Source organism: Topomyia yanbarensis, chromosome 2 (assembly GCF_030247195.1).
Source record: "Topomyia yanbarensis strain Yona2022 chromosome 2, ASM3024719v1, whole genome shotgun sequence".
NCBI lineage: Eukaryota > Metazoa > Arthropoda > Insecta > Diptera > Culicidae > Topomyia > Topomyia yanbarensis.
The window spans coordinates 143,379,016-143,398,108 of record NC_080671.1 but is presented as its reverse complement, the minus strand read 5'-3'; the positions used below and the strand labels follow the sequence as shown (position 1 = coordinate 143,398,108).

At 40.6% G+C, this 19,093-nt stretch overlaps 1 protein-coding gene across 1 annotated transcript in view; it reads left to right on the top strand.

The window, feature by feature from the left end:
* The first annotated feature begins 2,911 nt into the window (after positions 1 to 2,911).
* Positions 2,912 to 19,093, top strand: part of LOC131681606 (uncharacterized) — an 86,097-nt gene continuing 69,915 nt past the window's right edge. Inside the window, exon 1 of the mRNA XM_058962497.1 lies at positions 2,912 to 3,879. The gene's annotated coding sequence lies outside the window, so the exon portion shown is untranslated. The remainder of the gene's footprint in view (positions 3,880 to 19,093) is intronic.

Genomic DNA, 19,093 nt, shown 5'->3' with positions numbered 1-19,093 from the left:
TGCCCTAAGCCAGAGTGGTGCAGATAGGAATCATACCGGCAATTACCCATACCGCCTCCGACGATATCGTTCTGTATGCACTCGCGACATGAACAGCCAAACGGGCTTGTCAGTTTCGTCCGGTCCCGCTTTGAGTTCAGCGCAGCAGACCAGGCCTCAGTATTGAGGATGAGACACCCGCCAGGAGACGTCTCGTGCTACCTCTTGCACCTCCGTGATTCGGCATGATCCTTGCCACCTTCTCACATACATAGTCGACATGGTTATGACAACATCATCTCGTCGAACTCAACTCTCCTGGACAGTTTTAGAGTTACAACTCTGTTGTACATTATATTTCAGAGCGTTGAGACGAGTACTCTATGTAATTTACCATGAGAAGATGAAGCTGCTTGTCATAGTGCGCTTGAATGTTTCACTTTATACCTCTGCGGTGGCATTTTGGTTTGATCATAAAACTCGGGGGAAATCGAGTCGACAAACAAGTCAGCCATAATATGAAAGTAAAAAGGTAGTACTTTCAGCACCTTATGATGCTGTTTTTTCTCCTTTTTGCTCATTAACGGGTTATTTAAGGTGGAAGTTACCTTACAAATATTGCAAAATTTGGAATGTCAGGTCAATAGATAGGAAGTTATTTTGTTCCGCGAAAATATGTGATTCGATATCGCGAATAACTTCGTGGAACGTAGAAGAATGACTAAAAAAAGTAAAATTCCATATCTCTGGATTGAAATAAAAGGTCAAATTTTTCTTTACAAATTATTAAACGTTGAACGTTTTTCACGTCATTTAACATATATTTTGATTATTGGTAGCCCCAAGAACATATTTTTTTATTTGTTTATTTAATGTGTATGTAAAGTACTGCTATTCAAACAAATATGTATACCGTGAATACATGCTCATAAGATAGTGCAAACATGTATGTTTGCAAAATTCTATCCAATTATCTAAACTAGTTTTTAAAAAATAACAATTTTCTAAAATTACTCATTCATCGCTTTTTGAAGTTTAAAAGCCCATAATTTAAACAAAAAAAGGAGTTTTAACAAAATAATCATACCAAAAGTTGCACCAGATGTCCCCTACCCAAAAATATATATTTCTCGACAAACATGTCAAATGGTCCTAAGTGCAAATGAGAGCCTCTCTTTGTTTACTTTCTCTTTCGATTATTACGGCGTCATCTTAAAACTTTTCAATATTGTTTCAGGATATATCGAAAAACTCTGATTTCGACTAGCTTATTCTGCTAAGAGTTGAGTAACAAACGCATAAACTGCCGAGTTATTAGCGAAAGAGAAAGTAAACAAAGAGAAAGTCGTTTGCGCTTAGGACCATTTGACATATTTGGCTAGATTTCATGATTTAGTTAAAAATTTCAGTGCCCACTTGACGTTGTTTGATTTATAACGATTGGCCTTTAGAATCAGGTGCACTACCGTTTTTTTACGAGTCAGCTAAGAATAAAACAACTAAGCTTGGCCAAAAACAGAAGTATTTTTCAATGAAATATAGCTTAAGGAGAAAATCGAAAAGAGAATGTTTCCGAATACCTTTCTCCCGAGTCAGCTTTGATGTCGGATCTGAGTAAAATATGATCACTTATGCATGCTTCTTCAAGTAGCTCAAACGAATTCATTTTCGTGATGGAACAGTCATCAGAAATAAGTTCTTTTAATATAAATAAATGGAAATGCTTTTGTGAAGAATAGTGTAGTCATAGACATACGAACGTTTTAAATATTTTATCGCATTTTTCGCTATTGGATGAATTGGAACATGGGACAGATATGATGGGAAAAGCGTACAGTGGAGACCCGATTTTATCTACCCCCGATTTTATCAGCTTCTTGACCCGATTTTATCAGCTTCATATGAAAATTGACAGTTGATAGTTTGATGGGCTCTAGTAGACCAACCAAGTTGAATTCGAGTAAATCCTTTCTTGGGCATATATTTCTTATCTTAGAGATCCGAAAAATGCAAAAATAAAAATGTAATTTTTATTTAATTTTGCGCTGTCAGACCCCCTTAAGGGGAACTTAAAGCACATAATCAGAAAAGGTTACGAGGTTATATTTGAGGACCAAAGAAGAATATTTTAAGAGATTCGTTTTATTAATTATTAAAATTCGCCAAGGGGCTGATAAAAACGGGTCTTCACTGTAGGAAATTTGAAGAAATATATTCTTTAATGCATAAATATAACTGCACCAAATTTTCAAACTCTTTCCCATTCATCCCAGTAGGCACGGCAAACGCATATCCATTCCCTGCCATACATCAGAAAACATCAATCTTCCTGTTGCTTCGCCCATGTTTACTTTGGAGCGTATTGGTAAACGGTGCCATACCAACTCGGCACCGTCATCGCGCGCATTGTGCTACGACACGCAAAGCAACAAGCAGTTCCACCGTCTAAGCTTCCTTCTCTATGTCAGACCGTCTGACGTACAAACAATCCGACCAAGTTGGGTAGGTACTGCTCAGCGATGCGTTCCTATTGCTTTTGCCGTCCCGCGTTATGCCAACGAAACTCAGTGAGTAGAGTTATGCATATCTGTCTGCCCTCTGTCAACTCTGCTGCTGCCGTAGCAGCAGAGGTTTCCTGCTGAAATTCGAACTCGAAGTAGCAGGCTTTGCGAGGGTGTGTTCGCTTCTTCTGATTCTCCTCGACGGCAGTCTCACCAATTTACAACAGCGAGCGAGTGCAATCGATCAACGGAGAACGAGAGAATCGATCAACGTGAGGTTCCGAAGAGAGGGAAGTTCCCTCTCTTTGCTTGCCTGTTGGCTACAAGGAGGTGACGACGGGAGAGAGCGCTTCCGAAACGCTTCCAGCTAAGGCGCCGACGCTTAAGCTCTGCCTGCGATTGAGAGTTAAGTCAGTTTAGTTTAAACCGTACACGTGAGTGGAAGTGTTCGCAGCGTAGTGTCTTCAGCGCGAGTTTCCATCAGTGAGATTCCATTAAATCAACGAGAGCGGTATTTGTCGGGACTGGTCGCAGTGTCGTTCAATTTCAATTGTCAGCATTAGTGTTCAGTGCGCGGTTGAGGAATTTTTCGAGTGAGAACGGAAAAAAGCGGAAAGTGCTGATAATACTGTTTTGATTAGTGAGGAATAGTTATTGGGAACTGTGCTCGCCGGGACGACGAGTGGCGGCGATCTTATCAGCACCGTAAAGGACTGTGTGGATTTTATGCAGAAAGCGTTTCCAGTTGGCTATTTTTGGATTGAAAAGTGCATTTTTGTGATGATTTATGTTAGCAGCGGGGTGCACGATATCATATAGTGCGTCCATGTTTTAAGTGAAACAAAAAAAAACGACAAGTGTAAGTGATTCGTGGAAGTAACATAAAAACAAGAATTTGGCTATTAAAAAGCTAATTCGCTGCAAATAATCGGCTTTCAAGCAGTGTGCTAGTGAAGAAATTGCAAAAGCATTTACTTTTGACAAAGAGCAATCAAAGCGCAAATTGCCCGGTTGAAATTAAGCGAAACCAAACAACGGTGGCCGGAGCTTCAAAACCAGCAGCAGAAACAGAAGAAAATCAAATTTCGCAAAAGTGCTTTTGTGTTGTTTTTTCTTCGCTTCGCCCGAAACCAGACAACGAATGAATGCATCTGTCATAAAAATGATTTAATGAACAAATTGTTTCGCTGATTACCCACGGAACGAGGACCGTCGTCGGAGTCTGTGAAGCTGCAGCAGCCAGCGAAGCAACGCGAAATAAAAGATAACCTTTCGGGATTAAGCATAAACAATCCGTTGGGCAGTGAGCCGTAAACGGGTGACTTCTCGCAGTCGCCCCCAACACCCCCGATTGAAACGAAGTTGAGCTTGAAGTGTTAATTGATACAATCTACAGAAGGTGAGTAATCCGGCTGGAATTGGATGTTAATTTACTGGTGAAGCGAGGGGGCTAACGATGGTTGATTCATTGGCGGAAATTGTAATTACGGGAACAGTTACACTATGAGATGATTTTAGTTGGGTTATTTTTGAAAAAGTGCCTTTCGTTTCGTCGAATGGGATGTCTCGAAAGAAAATAAAAAAAACTCACCCCTGTATCGAATGACACAATCTTTTTGAGTTATGACGCAAGTAGTCGCTGCAATCTCAAGCAGGTAAACATCAGTGCCTTCCGGGAATTCTCCCAATAAACAGTGTAGGAAGGAATTTTGATTTGTAATTATACGGGACTCTACACTCCCTCACCACGGAAATTTATTCATCTGCGTAATTTATGGCTAATATATTCCTAACCTAACCTGAGCCCCGGCGCTCATCGTTTCTCCAAACACTTATGCTCTCTCATTCTCGGGAAGGTGCTTTGGCTGCTGCTGTTTTAGATTAACCCAAACAGAATATTGAAGCTTGCAGAGACGCCAACCAGCAGCACTCATAATCTCCGGATGTTACGCTCTATCTCCCCCGCTGCTCGTCCAATGCCGCAACAGCGTAGCTTTTCCGTGTGCGCATACGAGACTTGCTTGCATGGAATCTTCTGATTAGTAACATGTTCTAAATCTGTTCGTACGCTACGGGCAGGGTTGCCAGCGCTTCGGTCGGTGCTTTATTAGCGTGTAGGTCGAAAAAGGGTAGTGTGCTACTGGCGGTGCTCATTAAAGCGCGGAAAATGTAACAGCACATTCCCTCGAACTCGAGTGCCAAGGCAAACAGTAATCGCATGGAGCAGCTTCAAAGAAGGGCTTAATCAGCGGTTGTGGTGAGATGTGCGGGTTCTTTCTTTCCGTTTTTGTCGGTATTTGGTGGCGCAGCAGTGATGCGATGACGGGAGTAAATAAAGAAGTGATCCCTAATTGAGTTCTGCTGCAGAAGGTTCGAAAGATTTTTTGGGATGAATGCTTGAGAAAGAGGCGAGAATCGTCCAGTAGTTGTCTGACTGATCCCATTGAAAGTGATGATTTCGGGGCTGCTTGTTATTGGCTTCTGCGCTTCACGCGGTTTTTACTTGGCTTTACCGGGGACGATGCCTTTTTTGATTGTGGGGCCAGCTGTGTGATTGTCGGTTGCCGGTGGGAAAATGCTGCGCTTAGCGGGTCGAACAGGCGAAGGATCTATTTCGGGCCGAAAGTTCAATGGCCGTGTGGTTTGGTGGTGCCGTGTTTATGCGTGGACCCCCGGGACTAGTAGCAGGGGCTATGAGATTTTAGAGACCCCTTGAGTCACATTATTTCGCGAGCCAGATTTGATAGTATATTCAAGAACAAAATATCATGACAGCGTGAAATAAATTACGAAAATAGTCACCTAGCGGGAAAAAAATGTTTCCAAAATCGTGAATAATGTGCCATGAATTCTGAAAAAATCACGTTTGTACGTTACGAAAACAGGACCATGAACTAATATCATGTTTTATAATTGTGTTCAGTTTTGTTTTCGTAACGCCTACATAACGTTTTTCTTAGTGGAAATATTTGTTTTCGATTCATGAACTGCAATCACGGTTTCCGCTATGTCATTACCAAATCGATTTTCTGTACGTGAACTAGTTTACAATTTTATGAATATTATTCGTAAAACCAAAGCTGGACTCGTGATTCTATTCATAGATTTAGAAAAATTCTTAAGAGTCCAACTATACGACGTGAACTGATTCATGATTTATCACATCCCAAACATGATGTTACGTTTACGTGGTTAGGAAATAGTTCACAAAATCAAACAATATTTTATCGTAGACCTTTTCACGAAACTTGGAACATTATTCATGAACTCTTTCAATCGTCGTAAACTAGTTCGTTATTTCTAATATTTTAGTGATGATCCAATTTCGTGAAATAGTTCGCAAAATCTAAAAATAATATTTTTGCATTCATAAACTGGTTCATAATTCCTAGTATGTTAGCCCAAAAGTTAATAATTATCATGTTTTTGTGAACTAGTCCACGATTCCTAGTATAATAATTACGATTGACCATTAGGGCTTACACAAAATTGGAAAATATTATTTATGTATTCGTGAACTGGTTCATGATTTCCAGTAAATTAGTCACAAATCATCGATCGTGGCTGCGAAATAGTTCACAAAATCGTGAAATCTTATTCATGGCAACGTGAACTGGTTCATAGTCCCTAATATAATAATTACGGATGTCTATGCGTGCCCGTGAAATAGTTCACAAAATCATAAAACAATATTCATGTGTTCGTGAACTGATTCATGATTTCTAGTATAATATTCACGATTGACAATTTATGTTCGTCAAATAGTTCTCAAAATCAAAAAAATATTGTTCATGGATTTTTGAACTGGTTCATGATTCCTAGTATACTATTCACTATCTTGAACGCTTGTGAAATTTAAATGAAATCCATAATCATTATCAATTTCATGCAATTTTGCATTTGGTCATGAATTTTTCTCGTGAACTTTTTCACAATATTCTGATTTTTTCATGGAATATAGCTATGTTCAGCTGCTTGCTACTATAGTAACAAGTGCGAGTAGCAGATTAGAAAACTGCTTTTTTATTTTGATTGTAGAGGTTTTAACCTTAGGGTCATTCGCCTCTTCCCTGGTTAAAGAAATCTCTTTTTGCGGGATTGGGAATCGAACCCAGGTGAGCTGCGTACAAGGCAATTGATTTACCAATTACGCTATGCCCGTCCCCAGACCTAGAATATCGTTATTTATATATGTATGGTTCAATATGATGTTCGGACAGAAATATGGAGGATCAATCATACCTTTATACTCCAGCTCATATTGTCATGTTACACTAAGTAAGAAATTCAATAGTAACCAAAAAAGAGAAATTACGAATATCACGAGTCTAGTTAGAACGTAAGCATGACTTTAGTTTGAAAGAATAAAATATCACGACAACGTGCATAAAAAATACTAAAATCGTGACTAGAATCCTGAAATTATGATGATAAATCACACCACTTGTGACTAAAATATCAAAAATTGCGACTAAGATCCAGAAAGCATGAATACAAGTCATAATACTTGTGACTAAAATATCATGATAACGTGAATAGAAATTACGGAAATCTTGACTAAGATCCTGAAATCATGAACATAAATTATACTTTGCCAGTAAAATCTGATACGAAACTTGTGAATTAAATATCGCGTTAACGTGAATACAAATTACGAAAATCATGACCAAAGTCTTGAAATCACGGAAATAAATTGCAATACTCAACTACAAAATCCGATCGTAAAATAATGAATTAAATATCACGGTGATGTGATGAGAAATTACGAAAATCGCGACAAAGCTCCTGAAAACATGAACTTCATTTAAATATCGGTTGTATTAGTTGATATGCTTTATACTAACCAATGTATCCCCAAATTATGAACAAGAATCATAACAAAAACTAAATATGGCCACGCAACAACCACAGTAACCCAACCAAAAACTGGAGTATAACGCCATGTACATTTCTGGCTCGAATTAGGTTTTTGAAAACACAAACAGTTGCATGAATAATAGATTTATTATTCATAATTTTAGAAACTTGGTTACGATTTTCGTTAATTTTTCAGTTAATGAAATCGTGATTTTTTGTTCGTGAATTTATGAACGGGATTTTTTTCCATGAAATCATGAACATCGTCCAACTAGTTTTATTATTTAGAAAATTGGTCACGATTTTCGTAAACGGTTGAGTAAACTAAATCGCGATTTGTTTTCAATAATTTATTACATTTTTTCCGTGTTATACCTTGCATTTATTGGTGTGATATAGTTTTGTTGAAACACACATAGTCTCATGAATACAAGGTTTATTATTTGTGGTTTTTGGAGCTTGCTTACGATTTTCGTAAACGCTTCATTTTACAACATTGTGAGTTTTTCCATGAATTTATGAATAGATTTTTTTTACCGTGTACAACAAATACAGTTAGTTAGGGAAGTTTCGTTTGTCAACTTCCGTCAATATCCCGTTAAATTTTGATAGCAACTGTCAAACGTACCTTATGCAATAACTGCAAGAGGAAATAGATTCACACAAAAACGCGCTGGAATTTTGATTTAGTTAAAACTATTTAAGCCAAACCGTATGGAACCTACGTGATTGTGAACTGATCACAAAATGGCCTCCACTAATTATCTCGTCTCAACGCCAGAACAGCACGTGCCAAACCGGTGCGCCCAAGTTGCGCAATAACAGAAGCAACGGAGGTACCGAGCGATACCAATTGATGATCGCAAAAAAACAACTCGAACTAACATGATTCGGCAATGACGGGCACACATTGCCCCGACGTACTCGCCAAAGCCATTAAATCGCAATTGGATGCGCAATTCAGCAAATCATTTACACGTATCGGTGCGATTCAGCACCAATCCAGCACGACGCAGAACCGAAACTGCTGAAAATCGCCAATCGACACCAGCGAAAGGGCAATTGACCCCAAGGACGCCCGCGGCCCGGGAAAGAAAACCGGTACCGAACCAATCCGATCCGTATCGATCGAGCGAAAGAATTTCCAAATTACTCTAGACCGAGCTCGGCCGGTCGTGGGCAATTATCATCGATCCAACTATCATCAGCAATCCGGCTGTAAGCGGATGAGATTCTAACTCCCGAGGAAACCTATCCCGAAATTCTAATCCACATCACTGCGGCGGCCAGAAAGTGTGCATGCCGGTTTCGTCTTCTACTTCTCCTACAGCGCCACATTTTAGGTCTAAAATCTGTTCGCTTCGGAGATCAATTATAGGAGGAAAATAGAAGAAAAACAAAGGTAATTATTAAAAAATTCCTCTTCTGGTCCGGTTCTTCGGTTGTGGTTGCTGCTGCTGCGGCGACGACGGCAGCGCTCCGCTGGGGTCGAGGTTCGATTTCGAGAGGAAATCTATTTTTAAGGAAAATTATGTACACTCGGGAATTGACCGGGCGAGCATCGGTATTTGCTTTTTTTTCGACGGCTCGGCCGGAGTGGATGGACTTGGCTAGGTACCGGAGTTTAGGAGACAATTAGAGACGACTCTCGCATGGACGGACTTGTTCGGAGCAATTGATTTGAATTGTGGTAATTTGCGGTTAAATGGCTGTGTCTGCCGTTTCTTTGGTCGGAGAAGCGAAAGTGGGTCCAGAAATAGTGCGGTAACAAGTGCGTTCGGGGTGTTTTCGAGGCTGAGCATCCTGGGTGGGCGCCTTCAAGAGGATGACTTTTGTTTCGGGCACCCATTAGGGCTAATTAGTACAGAGTTTATGAACTGGTCGATGCTTAAGCGCTTACACTTTAGTGAAATCTACGATAATTATGATGATTTCCAAAACAATTACACAGAAATTGGACTCTGTTACGGGCTGCACACTTTGATTATGGTTCAGATGTACTGTTCGACTTAAATTTGAAGGTCAAGTTTCATATAAAGGAAATCGCACAAAACGGAGGTAATATCTGAAAGCACTTTTTTAAATTTCCTGACAAACGTCGGTTCTCGATTGCCATCTAAATTGATACATGGAAAGAAAGTATTCGATAATAACCACACCTCAGTAAAATGGCCATTTCAACATCAACCAAACTTGCCCAATGAAGGAGCTTTTTTTTCAAGGTCTTCTACAGACAAAAATCGTTCCTCGATTGGAAAAATATAACTTTTCAAAGAGATGCAAGTAATCTTCTTTCTTAATTAAAATATCTATTGACTCTATAACAAGTCGAATTCTAATGGATACTGACATATTAAAGAACTCACAAAATACTGGTAATTTAAGACCGTTGAGTTGATCGTGATCTGCTGTGATCTAATAGATATTCTTAATTAGAAGGGCCATTTAACAAATGATGCCCAATCCCATCGGTTGTTATCCTTAGCAGTGACACGCTTTACGCTCAGTCAACTGTATGCACCTATGAAGGTGGGTTCGATGCATGTATATTAAACCAGCAGATTGCATTTTCTTTCAACCAATAACCCAATAGTCGTGGTGATAAAGTTCATACAATTCAATTCCACCATGTACGAAATGTTATACTGATAGGATTCAACGATACAATCGCAAATAAAACCTTTATTTAAAGTAACAACATGAAACAGTTTGTTGAGTTGCTACATCGTTATTGACCAGAACCAATTGAGATTGCAAAATGTTTATTGGAACAATATGCTTGGCAATTACATGATGAGCCGCATTGTACAGTATATATTGATCCCCGCATGCGGATCAATACCGACGCTGGACACGTCCGAATGCAGATCTTCTAGGAAAGGAAGGAATGTTAGTCCAATACATGCCGGTACTAGAAATCGAGGAATACCCACATGTATCACGGGAAGGGGAGAGTTGTTAGTAAGCGTGCCAATTGCGTTATCATGTAATAATTGCTCTGGGCAGCCGGCTGTCGAGAATTTGGGAAATTTATCATTTGTCGAATTAATACGATTGGCCAAATAAGCAAGTTGAGCTCCGAATAGCCAACTATGAGGAGCATTGCTTAATAATTTAATATTTTCGTGGTTTCTACCGTGTTCATGCTGATTTTTCTCGGCGATCGTTTGAATAAAATGTGGAATCTTATACAAGAGATTTTTTGTGCGTCTTAATTTGTTTTGACTCAGGCACAATTCTTGTAGATAGTTTGAATTGCAGATGGTTTCGTAATAAAAGGGGGTTTCATTAAACTGCAAAAATAATATGACAACAGGAATGTAAAACTGAGTTATTTTCATAGTAATAGTATAACGGAAGGCCGATTCTAAACGAATAATAAATCGCCGATTATCATAAATCACTTCCGTGTGCGAATTATTTATTATTATGATAACTACTGATTATACCAGTAAAACCATGAGATAGTTGACAGTTGTACAGTTCTGAGTGAAGACAGTTAATTTAAACATTATTCCTACAAAAGACAAACCAGCAATCGGAAAAACAACAAAAAATTCTCGAATCGAAAATAAAACAAGAGTGGAAACGAACTAGGGCCACAACTAAACAATATAGACTGCTTTCGCGACAATAATATGAAAAAAATTTCTTCGTGCTGATATACCTGAGCGAAATCGATAACTGAAGCCTTATCCCTCTCGCGAATGGTCAATTTTGAACACTCATGTAGGACTGAAGTCATTAATCCACTCAGACAAGACCATGCGTCCTCCCTACGCATACCTAGTGCCCCGTGGACTAGTTCCCTAGTTGGTCAAACAAGCACCATGCAAACAAAGTAATCAATCTGCTCAGTCCAAATCAATGCGAGCCCGATTGGCATCACCCGGCGGATGTGTCCTCCCTTACAATGACATCAGATCGACGAACATTGAAAACTGAATACAATCCTGAACATAACAAAATGAAGACTACTGTGCTCGTTTGCTTCCGGCAAGAACGATCGAGGACGAAACAGGTATTTAAGCAACGATTCGTTAGCGGATCAGAAAAGCTAAACCTAGGACATGCCCATAACTGCGTTCGGCTAAGAAACAATTATCCATTTCGATAGCGCTAACCAGAGAAAGAGCAAATCCCACAATACTCCGACTGCGGCTAATTTTTTTAACCAGTCCCGTAATATAGGAAATCCCATATAAAACGGGACAAATATGCGATCATGGGTAGTTTAGTCAACCTCGGCCTTCGGAACGAAGAGATGCCTCAACTCAGGGACGCCTCTTGTTATTAGTCGCTTTTTACGACATGGTAGCAGGTACCCAGTTGGTCTATTCTTTGCTTAAATACTTCGAGAGATATTTTAGCTTGACGGAAACCACCCAGCTTACTTTGCTGAGTATACAATGTTAGAGTCAAATTTCAGTATACGATGAAAATGATCCAGTATTCGCAACTTTTATGTCACAATATGAAGTGGTTCTGTTCTTGAAGCAGGATATATGGAGGCATTTTTCCATGCATTCTGAACGGTGTTCGAGTTGTGAGCACGCGGATACCCCATCCCTTCCCTCGTGGCCATCAACTGGGATCTGTCTACTTTCAACCTACTCTGTATACTTATGACCAGTCTTCCCAAATGAACATCGTGCGCAATGTTCGCTCTGGTTCTATGCTCATATTAAACTAACACTTCGTGTACAAACTCAAACACGCTATTTCGTACCAAAGCACGTGCACATGTTCGCCTGCACAACGGAACCCCATGTACGTACACGGTGTGCGTACACATAGGTTCGTGGCACTAGTTTTATCTTTTTCACTCTTATCATCACTAGCGTTGCCTTGTGCGAATCGTTCTCGTGTACGCAACCGGTGTACGTACTCGGATGTTTGAACTAGAGTTTGTACAACCCAAGCGAACGGGTTCGATGTTCGAGGCAAACCTGTACATCGAGACGAAGTATGTTTGAAGCTGAACGCGTGCACGAAATTTTGAACATAGGTACAAACTTGTTGATGTTCATGGGAAGTCTGCTTATGACAATTAGCTGAGTATAGTATTATGGACGAAAGTATCAACTAAGGAAGTGGACCAAATGGTTTTCATGAGTTATCAGATGATGTTGACAACGTTTGGTCATAGCGAAAATTCCACACAACACTTCTTTTCCACTTTTATGTTGTTAAGAATTCACACAAGGAGCTTATTTCTAACTTTCAAGTTGCTAATGGAAAAGAAACGAGACTTATTTCAAATTTCTACAAGTACCCAACCTCATATTGTGTGTGAAGTTTCAAACTGCAAAGAGTTGCACACGGGACTTTGATTGATATTTCAAGTTGCTAAGAGTACACAATGGGAACTTCTAAGCTGACAATGGTACAAATCCTGGTGTGATTTTTTAAGTTGCTAAGAGTCTATACACGGAACAAATTTTTAACTTTCAAGGTGCACAAACTTGTGCGAACTGGGACGAACACCCAAACGGCATTTTTGTAAACTTCCAAGTTGTTTAGGATTCGTCTTAGAATTTTTAAGTTTCTTGTCCTATTTTGATCTTTCAAGCTGCTAGTAAGCATAAGCATAATCATAAGAGATCGCCCGTGATCACTACTCCGTTATTGACAAAAACCAATTGAGATTGCGAGATGTTTGTTGCACCAACGCTTGGGAATCACAAGATCAACAACATTGTGCAATCAATATTGACCTCTGCATGTTGATTAATACCGACGCCGGCCACGTCCGAATGGAGATCTTATGGGTAAGGAAAGCATCTTGTTCCCCAGGTCCAGATGGTGTTCCCTCGATTTTTGTCAAAAAGTGCATCAGCGGGCTTCTTGAACCACTTCGGCGAGTCTTCGAGCTATCGCTCACTACTGGTACATTCCCTTCCTGCTGGAAAGCAGCGCACATGTTTCCAGTTCATAAAAAAGGAAACAAATCGAACATTGACCATTATCGGGGAATCTCGTGTTTAAGTGCCGTATCAAAACTGTTCCAGCTGGTTGTGTTAGATTTTATTTTCTTTCACTGCAAACACTACATTGCAGATGACCAACACGGTTTCATGCCTAATTTTACATGGATCTATCTGCGGCCTTCGACAAAATCAACCAAGACATCGCAATAGCGATGCTGGACCAACTCGGCATTCATGGACAACTTCTGCGCTGGTTTCGTTCCTACCTCGATGGAAGGCAAATCCAAATCAGCGTTAAGGACTGTCTATCTGCATCGTTCTTCGCTACTTCCGGCATACCACAAGGAAGCCATCCAGTAATATTCCTCCTCTACTTTAATGACGTCAATTTCACATTACAAGGACACCGCCTTTCTTTCGCCGACGATATGAAAATTTTTCAACAAATACGGGATAAAACCGATGCCGAGCTTCTTCAGAGGGAACTGGACAGCTTTAGTACGTGGTGTGATTTGAACAGAATGGTTTTAAACCCGAGCAAATGCTAAATCGTTACGTTTACGCGGAAACGCCATCCGACTCAGTTTAACTACCATTTCTTCGACTCGAGTATTCCAAGACACTCTCACATCAAAGATCTCGGAGCCATCATGGATTCGGCACTAACATTCAAACCACATACTTCATACATCGTGGATAAGGCATTACGACAGCTTGGATTCATCTTCCGAATAGCGAAAAACTTCAGGGACGTATATTGTCTTAAATCGCTTTACTGCGCGTTGGTCCGCTCAACGATAGAATATTGTTCAGCTGTTTGGAATCCATACTACCAGAACGGGTTTGACAGAATCGAGGCTGCCCAACGCAGGTTCATTCGACATCTCCCATGGCGAAACAGATTTCAGCTGCCGAGCTATGAAAACCTTTGCCAGCTAATACATCTCGATACTCTCAGCATTCGGAGGGACTGCTCTCGAGCCCTGTTCGTCTCGGACTTACTCTCTGCTAGAGTTGATTGCCCTACAATCCTCGGACGTCTGGATCTTCAAGCTCGCGTTCGAGCTCTACGTAATAACTCTCTTTTGCGAGTTCCGTTCAGGAGAACCAACTATGGTTGCTAGAGCGCTGTTACCGGACTCCAGCGAATTTTTAACAGTGTGGCGACGGCCTTTGACTTCAACCGGACGCGAAATGCCATAAAAGCGAAAATGTTGGCAATTTTAAAATGTAATTAGTTTAAGCAAGCACCGTGAGGGCCAAGGGGCCTGTTGGTGAAGGTAATAAACATAAATGTTAAACAGGAAGGTATGTTAGTTAGATACATCCCAAGTCACATTTAGAGTTTATAGTACGCCACAAGTTCAATCTAAGTTTTAAGAAACTCTTCATTTCATTAAACCGCAAATGGTACTAGGAATGTTGCTGCTAGTGACCGAAGAATCCTCTGCATCTCCACATGTATCACGGGAAGGGGAAATTTGTTAGTAAGTGTGCTAATAGCATTAATTGCTCTGGGCAGCCGGCTGCCAAAAACTTGGGAGATTTGTAATTTTTTGTACTAATACAATTTTCGAAATGCGGAACTTGAACTCCGTATAGCCGCCTATGATGAGTATTACATATATTTTGATCAATCGATATCGTTAAATTTTCTATCACAACGAATGTTTTGTGCTACCTGTTGTGTATGTGTTCACAGCAATCGATTGACTAAAATATCAAATCTCATGCAACGGGTTTTTGTCTGCTATATACTTCGTGTTGTGTCAGTTACTGTTGTTATAGATAATTATAAAGACACACGTACAATATTTTTGTAGCACGAGAGACAAGTATTGAACCGCAAAAATAAGAAAAACCATAGAATGCCGATTCTAATCTATGATTTATTTATGGTTAAGCTAAGTATGTACTAATCAAGTATAAAAAAGCATTAGGTGATAATACTACAACAGAAACCAAAGTGATCATTTCTTGTGTTAGATTTCAGTTGGCATCTAGGCTAGTTCTGTCCAGAGGAAGATAGTAAGGTTACCAATCTTCGAGTAGACTTCGGCCCATTAATCCAAAAAATCTACATTGGTGGAAAACTATTGATACGATAACGCAAAGTTATTAAAATGCTGACGATAAAACGTTCGTAAAGGAGAAAATATTCTTCTTTGCAAAAAGATGTAGAAAGGAAATAAAATATAATTAAAACGAACTCACCGCCCGGAATCATTTGTGTTACTCAATTCTATCCAGCTTCGATGTAAGGTCCAACTCCTTTTTATTTCCACAACACAGCTTTGGTGTGTTTCTCAGCTTCTCTATCCTTTGCTGAGCTAGGCAACCAGATCCGTATCTGTTTTCGAAGAACCTCCGGTGCCAGCAAACGTGTCAGAGATTGCAAAAACCAACGTAGGTTACCGCAAAGTCCTGCGGCTCTGTGGTTGCGTTAACGGCGTGAAATAACTATCACCTTGCAACTGTTACTCAAATCACTCCACTGGAAGCAGGCTCATCGCAACAACTTCTAAAACACTGTACTGTATCTGCTATTTATTGGAAAATTCTAAACTGAGATGGAGCCTATCCAATGCGCGACACATTTCTACTCGTCTTCTTTGCAAAACACGCGCAAGACTCGCGACGGAACACGAACACTGGGTGGCCCGAATCCGACATCAATCTAACATTGCTGACACACTGCGGATGGCCGACGCACAAAAAATCACATTTTTTCATTCCCCAGGCTTACTTCAAACACCTATCGAACATATGTAATATTTGTTAAGATAAATCTGTTCCGAAAAAAATGACGTCTGTAATGGAGCGATGCCTACTTCGACTCGTACACAGAATTTTCAAGTAGTTAAGGGTGACATTGCGCATCTCGCAACAAAAGGCGTATTGTATACAAACTTGTATGAAAAAATCCTTTCGAATTGGATACAAAGTGTGGCCCCAGGATAACTGCGTACAAAGCAATCGATTTATTGCTTGTGGCACTAAAAACTGGATTCTAACCGCACTGCGCACTTACTATTATTCTATTAAATTCGACTGGTCTGTCTATGAAAGTACCATCTCTATCATTTGAAATACATGTGTTTTGACAGCTCGCAGTTTTCGGTAGCAGTTTGATCACTGGCACTTTGGAAGTGCGGAGTCCAGGTTGGTGGGAAGTGCGCAATACCAAGTACGCTATTCCCGCTCCCACGAATGAAGTTAATTCTACTCAAATTTTGAGTAGTTTTGAATAAGCATATAACCAATCTCGTTTTAAGTTTGAATGAAAAGAGAAAAGAGTCATCTTGATTAAATTGTTTTCCATTTTAGTTTTCGCTAGTAAAAAACTCAATTTTTATTACATCCAATTTACCGTGTATTTTTAAGCCTAAATCGCGCCACCAAATATGGAAAGTGCCGATTAAGTTAGCACATATGGTCCCATAGTCACCAAGTCATTTTTTCGGCAGCGACTTCCTTTCCTTTCGAGCTAACATTACATAAATACGCAGCTCAATCAACCCGAAACAAAACGAATGTAAGATTTTATGTCATCACGCGCTAGCTGCACTTGTCGGACTGGCTGAGCCGAATAATCCTACTATTAGAAAGCATCTCCTTTCTAGACGCGGATTTCGTCGACTGTGCCATTAACTGGTCATCAATCTACATCTCAATCGGTTTCATCTTCATCACCCCGGTTTGAACTGTGTGTGTGTGTTGGGACTCTTACGTGTGCTACTTGGAACCATTCGGGGCGACTTACCGCGTAGTTTAAGCTGTCCGCCTGCCTGTAAGCCGCCAGTGCCCGAAGTGAATAAATGTAAATTATAAATTGAAACTTCCTGTCGTTCGCCTTTCGCTAGCTCCCATCTCCGAATCGAAATGGTACAAAAAGTTTAGACGAAAGGGTCATTATATACGTTGTGCCGTTGGCCAAGGGTGCTGAAATGTATACGAAGTCGCACGTAGATGTGACATTAGCGGGGTTTGTTTGGATCGAAGGAGCCATAAACGATGGCGATGTTCGCTCGTTTATGGGTCTATTTCTGGCAACACCGAAACAAATACCACCCGGGATCTGCGGCGAAGCTCCCGCGGGAGATAGATCGAACGATCGAAGCTGAAAGAAACGAATTATTGACGATGATCGCGAAGAAGAACAGAAGGAATGGCAACAAAGCAAACGAAGACGAATAGGAGATGAGGGTAATTACTGCTCGATTTGCTTGATCCCGGTTCGGTTCTGTGTTTGGTCCAGCAGAGGTTTCCTGCACAGGTAGCCGATGAGTGCTATTCCCGAAAGGAATGCGCCATGATCATGCTATTTTCGAATGGGTGAATTAGCTTAATGGTACTGTAAATGCTGCTAGGAGCTGTGTTGCGGGCGGATTTTTAGGCACACAATTGTTCCTATCTCGTTTGAAGAAACTGTTTTTCCAGTACGTACTGATGTAGTATACGTTGATTGTAATTAATATTAATAGATTGTCCGAACTGAATACATTCAAACGTAAATTTGCTTGCAAATCATCTACCCCCCCAGCCGATTCGATGGCTAAATTGCTTTAGAAAATACGGAGGAAACCCGCCGCCATGGCAAATGGTATGGAATGTATAAAATGATATTATTTTATCCGACCAAATAAAATGTCGCATTGCCCCTAAAATTGATCGTTCCCACCGCTCTAATGGCTGGAGGACTCTGTTGTTCGTGAATTTTCACCACAAAGTCATCCACGATTGACCGCATCTCCGTCGGTTGCCTGTGGTGAACCGCCGCCCTGGGAGCATCATTAGAAAGGTTCCGCATCCTGTCCGTCCCAAAAGCTAGCTGGAATATGATTTATGTGCCGTTGGTCCAACCGCAGCAGCAGCAGGGCAGAAATTTGGCGTATCGCCAACCGGAATTGGCTTTTCTACGGAGTCGGATGCGCTTGGGAAGCGAACAGTTGAGATGAGCACCGTACCGGGTTAGTTGGCAAAATTGATGCCCCCGGGATGGCGGGTGACTGTTGGCGGGATATAATTTATCGCAGGCGGTGATTGTTTTTATAGCCAGGGAATGAACTTGAACTATCTCTCAAAGCTTTCCAAGTTTGATCCTGGGATTGGCCGTATCTTGGTTTGTGAGTAAATTTCTACTGAAACTGTCAGCCTGCTTCAGCCAGACAAAGAAAATGGTTTCCGCTTGAGTTTGTTTGTAAAAAAACAAAGCTTTTCTCGAAAGTAAAATGCTCACTTGGAACAGTGTTTTTCAACGACCCGATGATTCATAGCGCGGTTGGAAATAATAGTCACCGAAGTGACTTATGTCTGTTCTAGGAAGTACAAGCATAAAAAAGTGTCCACTTATGCGGACCAACTCAAAACTAAACAATTTATAATCGTTGTTGCTCTAAGCAGCTTACCTACAGGCTACATCCGGCATGTAGGAACGAAACCGGGAAACATCGTGTGCGGCAGCTCAACCTATCACCGACCACCCTTCATTATCTCGATCATCGTAATCGGCACCTCCTTCGCACGGTTCATCACCTCTCTCACCTACACCCATCGCCCGAATGAAAGCGTCAATTAAACACATCCATCAGGATCACCCGGGCTGGACGGATCATTTTTCTCGTTCTTTACGCTTACGGTACCAGGTCCTCCTACAATTTTACAGATTCAACAGCTCGCATATCTCTACTGTTGCTGCGTAAAAGGAGATATCAGATTTTTTGCTGCCAATATTGTAGCTTACAGATGCGTCGATGTGCATAAAAAGATGGAAAAATTACTTTGGCGGAAATGGTTTCTGGATTCCTAAACTCCAATCTACCTCTC